This window comes from Scyliorhinus canicula, chromosome 23 (assembly GCF_902713615.1).
Source record: "Scyliorhinus canicula chromosome 23, sScyCan1.1, whole genome shotgun sequence".
In the NCBI taxonomy this organism is placed as follows: Eukaryota; Metazoa; Chordata; class Chondrichthyes; order Carcharhiniformes; family Scyliorhinidae; genus Scyliorhinus; species Scyliorhinus canicula.
Genome location: NC_052168.1, coordinates 15,577,598 through 15,584,414, shown reverse-complemented (window position 1 = coordinate 15,584,414; position 6,817 = coordinate 15,577,598).

Here is a 6,817-nt window from a genome sequence, read left to right as displayed (position 1 = left end):
TAATGAATGGCAAAGAAGGGCTGAATGGCCTCTTCCTGCTATTTTCTATGTTAAATTGGGGAAGTAGCTTAAGCTGGTACTGGGCAGGTCTAGGTGTTGCTTCAGTTTATAACCAAAATAGTTTTTAAATCTTGAAATGACTGGTTAAATAAAACAGTAAAGATAGCTGGGCAAGTGATGTTTTTGCAGCCGTGGCATATGGGAGCTGGTGGATATCTTTGATCCATGACAGCCAGATCTGCAGTAAGTGTCTGCAACTGGAGGAAGTGTTTCCCTTCAGTGGGCCATTAATCTGCGTCATTCCCTTTCCCAGAGAGGTAGCAGAGGCCGGGTCCAGTAGCACAGTGGTTAGCAAGGTTGCTTCACAGCGCCAGGAACTTGCGTTTGATTCCCGGCTTGGGTCACTGTCTATGTATTCTCCCCGTGTCTGCGTGGGTTTCCTCCAGGTGCTCCGGTTTCCTCCCACAGCCCAAAGAAGTTCAGGTTAGGTGGATTGGCCACGCTAAATTGCCCTTAATGTCCAAAATGGTTAGGTGGGGTTATTGGGTGGGAGAGTGGGCCTGGGTAGGGTGCCCTTTCCAAGGGCCGGTGCAGACTCGATGGGCCGAATGACCTTTTGCACTAAATTTTATGAATATATTCAAAGCTGCTAGATTTTACTTGCTCGATAAGGGAGTCTAGGAATGGGGGAAAGTTGGAGGGGTAGACAGGAAGTGGCGTTGAGGCCACAATCCCATCGGCCATTTTATTGAATGGCGGAGCAGGCTCGAGGAGTCGAATAGCTGATTCCTGTTTTCAATATGATCATGGCTGATCCTGGCCTTTCACTCCACTTTCCCATCCGTCCTCATGTTCTTTGATTCACTGACGGAACAGAAAATCTGTCCCCCTCAGCCTTAAATATATTCAATGTCTCGTCCACCAGTCTTTGGGGTAAAGATTCACAATCCTGTGAGGGTAGAAATTCTTCCTCATCTCGGGTCTCAATGATTGGCCCCTTATCCTGAAAATCTTTCCCCAACCCCCTAGATTCTACAGCCAAGGGAAACAAGGTGCCTCACACGCCCTTTCAACATTTTTAAGTACCCAATTATTTTTTCCAATTAAGGGGCAATTTAGCGTGGCCAACCCACCTAGCCTGCACATCTTTTGGGTTGTGGGGGTGAAACCCACGCAAACACGGGGAGAATGTGCAAACTCCACACGGACATTGACCCAGAGCCGGGATCGAACCTGGGACCTTGGCGCCGTGAGGCAGCAATGGCTAAGGGCAGCATGGTAGCACAAATGGCTAATACTGTGGCTTCGCAGCGCCAGGGTCCAGGTTTGATTCCCCACTGGGTCATTGTCTGTGTGGAGTCTGCACGTTCTCCCCGTGTGGGTTTCCTCCGGGTGCTCCGGTTTCCTCCCAGAGTCCAAAGACGTGCAGGTTAGGTGGATTGGCCATGATAAATTGCCCCTTAGTGTCCATAAAGGTTAGGAGGGGTTATGGGGATAGTGTGGAAGTGAGGGCTTGTGTGTCGGTGCAGACTCGATGGGCCAATGCTAGGCAAATGCTAACCACTGTGCCATCGTACTGCCCTGCACGTTATTTCTATTCAAGTATTCATCCAATGCCCTCTCGAATGCCTTGATTGAACCTGCCTCCCCCACATTGGCAGGCAGTGCGTTCCTGACCCCAACCACTGACTAAGTGAAAATGATCTTGCTCAAGTTCAGGATGATCAAAAATACCAGTAAAAACCCAGTAATGTTTGGGCGGCACTGTGGTGTAGTGGTTAGCACTGCTGCCTCACGGTGCCAAGGACCCGGGTTCAATGCCGGCCCCAAGTCACTGTCCATGTGGAATTTGCACATTCTCCCTGTGCCTGCATGGGTTTCACCCCCACAACCCAAAGATGTGCAGCATTGGTGGATTGGCCTCAATAAATTGTCCCTTAATTGGAAATGAAAGAATTGGGTACTCTAAATTGATTTAAAAAAAACAGTAATTTTGGAGTTCCATTTTGAAGGGACCAAAACCACGCACAGTAGTCCAGATGCGGTCAGACGGACTCGGCCTCTCGAGACTGTTCCGCCACTCAAAAGATGGTGGCTGATCTCATTGTCATTTCTTTAATAAAGACGGGGAGTCCACGGAGGTTAAAACAAGAACAAAGTTTTATTTACAAAAACAGTACATACACTCCCCGGTAGATCCTTGCCTTACTGGCCGACCTTATTTTCAGCGGTTAATTGAGTTATCCCGCCCCTAGGGCAGCACGGTGGCGCAGTGGTTAGCATTGCTGCCTCACGGCGCCGAGGTCCCAGGTTCGATCCCGGCTCTGTCTGTGTGGAGTTTGCACATTCTCCCCGTGTTTGCGTGGGTTTCACCCCCACAACCCAAAGATGTGCAGGGCGGGTGGATTGGCCACGTTATATTGCCCCTTAATTGGAAAAAATGAATTGGGTTCGCTAAATTTACAAAAAAAAAAGGTATCCCGCCCCTAGCGGGGAACTTGGTAAGAGACCGGTCCCGTTTCTCGGACGACAGTCCCAGAGAGCCAGTGAGCACCGCTGATGAAGTTATGAACGATCATTGCGCCGTCAGGTGTGAAGTATCAACTAGGTTGACATCAAACTGGGCAACACCCTTGCAAATCTTGGTTACGGTGCATCTTCACGCCAATGTCCCGTAGAATCAAACTCAGTCATGTACGAAGTCTACGACCCATTAAAATCTCAGCAAGGTTAGTGCGCGTGGTGTGGTCCTGTACAAGAATTAGAATCATGTCAGTCTTGTGTCCATCATGGCGAGTCCTCTTGTTCGTCACAAAAGCGGCAAACTCTTCACCCGTGAAAGAGGCCCCGTTGTTGGTCATGAGCATCTCAGGGATTCCGTGGGTGGCAAAAGAAATGCACAGTCGCTCGATGGGCACCCTAAAGTGATCAATGCTATCTTGTGGACCTCCAGCCACTTCGAGCGGGCATCCACCAGGACGAGAAACATCGATCCCAAGAATGGATAGGTGAAACCGGCATGTACACGCGCCCCAGGACGCCCCAGCCACTCTCAAGGGTGTAGGGGTGTCTCCGCGGGGAGCATCTGGTGCTCTTACAGATGGAGCACTGCTAGGCCAATGCCTCTATATCCCTGACCAAACCCGGCCACCAGCATCTTCATTTTGGACGCTCTGTTGCGAAGCTCCATCGACACGTCAGTCTGTCCCTTTGCCGGGACAACAACCCTAGTGCCCTACAGGGGGATACTGTCCTCCATGGTCAGCTCCGACAATTTGGAGAAAGCCCATCAATCCCACCCTCGTCACCAGTTGAAAAAGGACATGGGGAGTCCACACCGAGTAAAGTAAGAATAAAGTTTTATTTATACGAACGATATATACAGTACCCGATAGATCCCTACTGGGTTCCTCATTGGTCAGTGCCTTACAGGCTGACCTTATATACACTGGGTAATTGCGATACACTGCCTCTACCAGGGGAGCCCAAACTCTGCAAGGAGCATGAGGAAGACAGGCTTTCCCACCCCGTAGGTGCCGTGCGGGTTATTACGACCACAACCCCACATTCCTGTCCTCCCCCCGATAGTCTTTCATTCCTGTTAGTACATAGAACAGTACAGCACAGAACAGGCCCTTCGGCCCTCAATGTTGTGCCGAGCCATGATCACCCTACTCAAACCCACGTATCCACCCTATACCCGTAACCCAACAACACCCCCCCCCCCCCATACTTTTTAGGACACTACGGGCAATTTAGCATGGCCAATCCACCTAACCCGCACATCTTTGGACTGTGGGAGGAAACCGGAGCACCCGGAGGAAACCCACGCACACACGGGGAGGACGTGCAGACTCCGCACAGACAGTGACCCAGCCGGGAATCGAACCTGGGACCCTGGAGCTGTGAAGCATTTATGCTAACCACCATGCTACCATGCTGCCCCTTAAGGGATCTATCTAGCCCTGCCTTAAAAATAATGGTCTCCATAAATCCTTGCGCAATTGTAACAAAACCTTTCTGTGTTTCTCGGATTTGAGGAAGTCACAACTGCTGAATCTCAGCCCCCCCCCCCCCCCCACCCCGTCCGACCCACCCGCCATGCCCGCGTGCCGTTAGCATGACGCTGCTCGGTTTCAGTGCTGCTTTCCCCGGGTAACCATTTTTGGTACATCTTCTGGTTCCCACATTTCGAAACAATCACACTTTCCGCCGGAGCTCCATTGGATGCATTTCTTATAGTTCTCTCCACACAGCTGGTAGACAGGGACATTGTGACTCGCCACCTGATGGCTATAAGTGTGCCACCCCGATGCATCTTTTCAGAACATAGCTCCCTCTGAATAAGAAATTGAACTTCTTTCAGTGAGAGGATTGTAATTAAGGAACTCACCCCAGCCTCACAATCAAAGAATCCCTGGATTTATTTCCACAGAGCCCGTTACCCCTCTCTGGAGTGGGCTGGAACCCACAATGGGGTGACCAGACATCCTTGGTTTCTCCGGGGCATTCCTGTTTTTTTTTTCATTAAGCATCCCGTTGTCCGGTGGCGCAGTGGTTAGCACTGGGACTGAGGCGCTGAGGACCCGGGTTTGAATCCCGGCTCTGGGTCACTGTCCGTGTGGAGTTTGCACATTCTCCCAGTGTTTGCATGGGTTTCACCCCCACAACCCAAAGGTTGGCTCCAGGGTCCCAGGTTCGATTCCCGGCTGGGTCACTGTCTGTGCGGAGTCTGCACGTCCTCCCCGTGTGTGCCTGGGTTTCCTCCGGGTGCTCCGGTTTCCTCCCACAGTCCAAAGATGTGCGGGTTAGGTGGATTGGCCATGCTAAATTGCCCGTAGTGTCCTAAAATGTAAGGTTAAGGGGGGGTTGTTGGGTTACGGGTGTAGGGTGGATACTTGGGTTTGAGTAGGGTGATCATTGCTCGGCACAACATCGAGGGCCGAAGGGCCTGTTCTGTGCTGTACTGTTCTATGTGCAGGTTAGGTGGATTGGCCACGCTAAATTGCCCCTTAATTGGAATAAATATATATATATGTGTACATATAAAATTGGGTACTCTAAATTTCAAAAAAAGTATCCAATTGTCTTGACAATCTCCTAAAAATAGTTCAAATATCCTGATTTTCACCTTTTCTTTTTTTGTCACATATCGGGTCTGGGGCAGGCTGAGGGTGAGGTGTCAGGGCAAAACTGTGCCTCTCCAGGGCGATAGCAGGGCTGTGGAAGAGGGACAGGCAGGTAAAGCCACAATGGGTCCCCATGGGATGGCTGCAGCCTAAAGTTGCCACATGACTTGCCCCCCCCCCCCCCCCCCCCACGCTCCAGCCAATAGTCGGCCGACACATCCATCCTTGTGACCCATGGACTTCCTATGCCAACTGCAAAGCAAAACTCATTACCCAATTGGATGATGATCGACTGTCAACCAAACAGCATTTGTACTGCAATTTTCAGTATCTTTATATCTGATAAGAGGAAATGTCAAAAGAAAATGAACAAAAAGAAAATCCATCTTAATATCATAGAACATAGAACAGTACAGCACAGAACAGGCCCTTCGGCCCTCAATGTTGTGCTGAGCCATGATCACCCTACTCAAACCCATGTATCCACCCTATACCCGTAACCCAACAACCCCCCCCCCCCCCTTACTTTTATTAGGACACTACGGGCAATTTAGCATGGCCAATCCACCTAACGCGCACATCTTTGGACTGTGGGAGGAAACCGGAGCACCCGGAGGAAACCCACGCACACAGGGGGAGGACGTGCAGACTCCACACAGACAGTGACCCAGCCGGGAATCGAACCTGGGACCCTGGAGCTGTGAAGCATTTATTCTAACCACCATGCTACCCTGCTACCCGCTACCCTGCTATCCTGATGGCTTCTCTCCAGGGCCGCACACACTGCAGTGTCCTGGAGATTGATCTTCAATTTCTGGAGACTCCAGGCCAATGCTGGAGGGTCGGCAACCCAAAGTCCCCCCCACCTCTTCCACTTCCCTTCCATTAGGGTTATGGCCATGGACGCCCAACATATCAATCATCATGGAGGCCTAGCCTCCCACAGTTTTTCAATAGGTGTTCTCAGGTTCGACTTACAAATATCTTCTTTTAAATCATAGAATTTACAGTGCAGAAGGAGGCCATTCAGCCCATCAAGTCTGCATCAGCCCTTAGAAAGAGCACCCTACCTAAGCCCATTCCTCCACACTATACCCACACCTCTACCTATCCCCGGAACCCCACCTCACCTTTTTTGGACACTAAGGGCAATTTAGCACGGCCAATCTATCCTAACCTGCACATCTTTGGACTGTGGGAGGAAACCGGAGCACCCGGAGGAAATCCACGCAGACGCGGGGAGAACGTGCAGACTCCGCACAGTGACCCAAGCCGGGAATCGAACCTGGAGCTGTGAAGTAACTGTGCTAGCCACTGTGCTACCATGCCACCCCATCTGATCTGGGTTTCATAGAATCCCTGCAGAAAGTGTCCATTCGGCCCATCGAGTTTGCACCGACCTTCTGAAAGATCACCCTACCTAGGCCAACTCGCCCGACATATATATATATATATGGGGCAGCACGGTAGCATAGTGGTTAGCATAAATGCTTCATAGCTCCAGGGTCCCAGGTTCGATTCCCGGCTGGGTCACTGTCTGTGTGGAGTCTGCACGTCCTCCCCGTGTGTGCATGGGTTTCCTCCGGGTGCTCCGGTTTCCTCCCACAGTCCAAAGATGTGCGGGTTAGGTGGATTGGCCATGCTAAATTGCCCATAGTGTCCTAAAAAGTAAGATTAAGTGGTGGGGG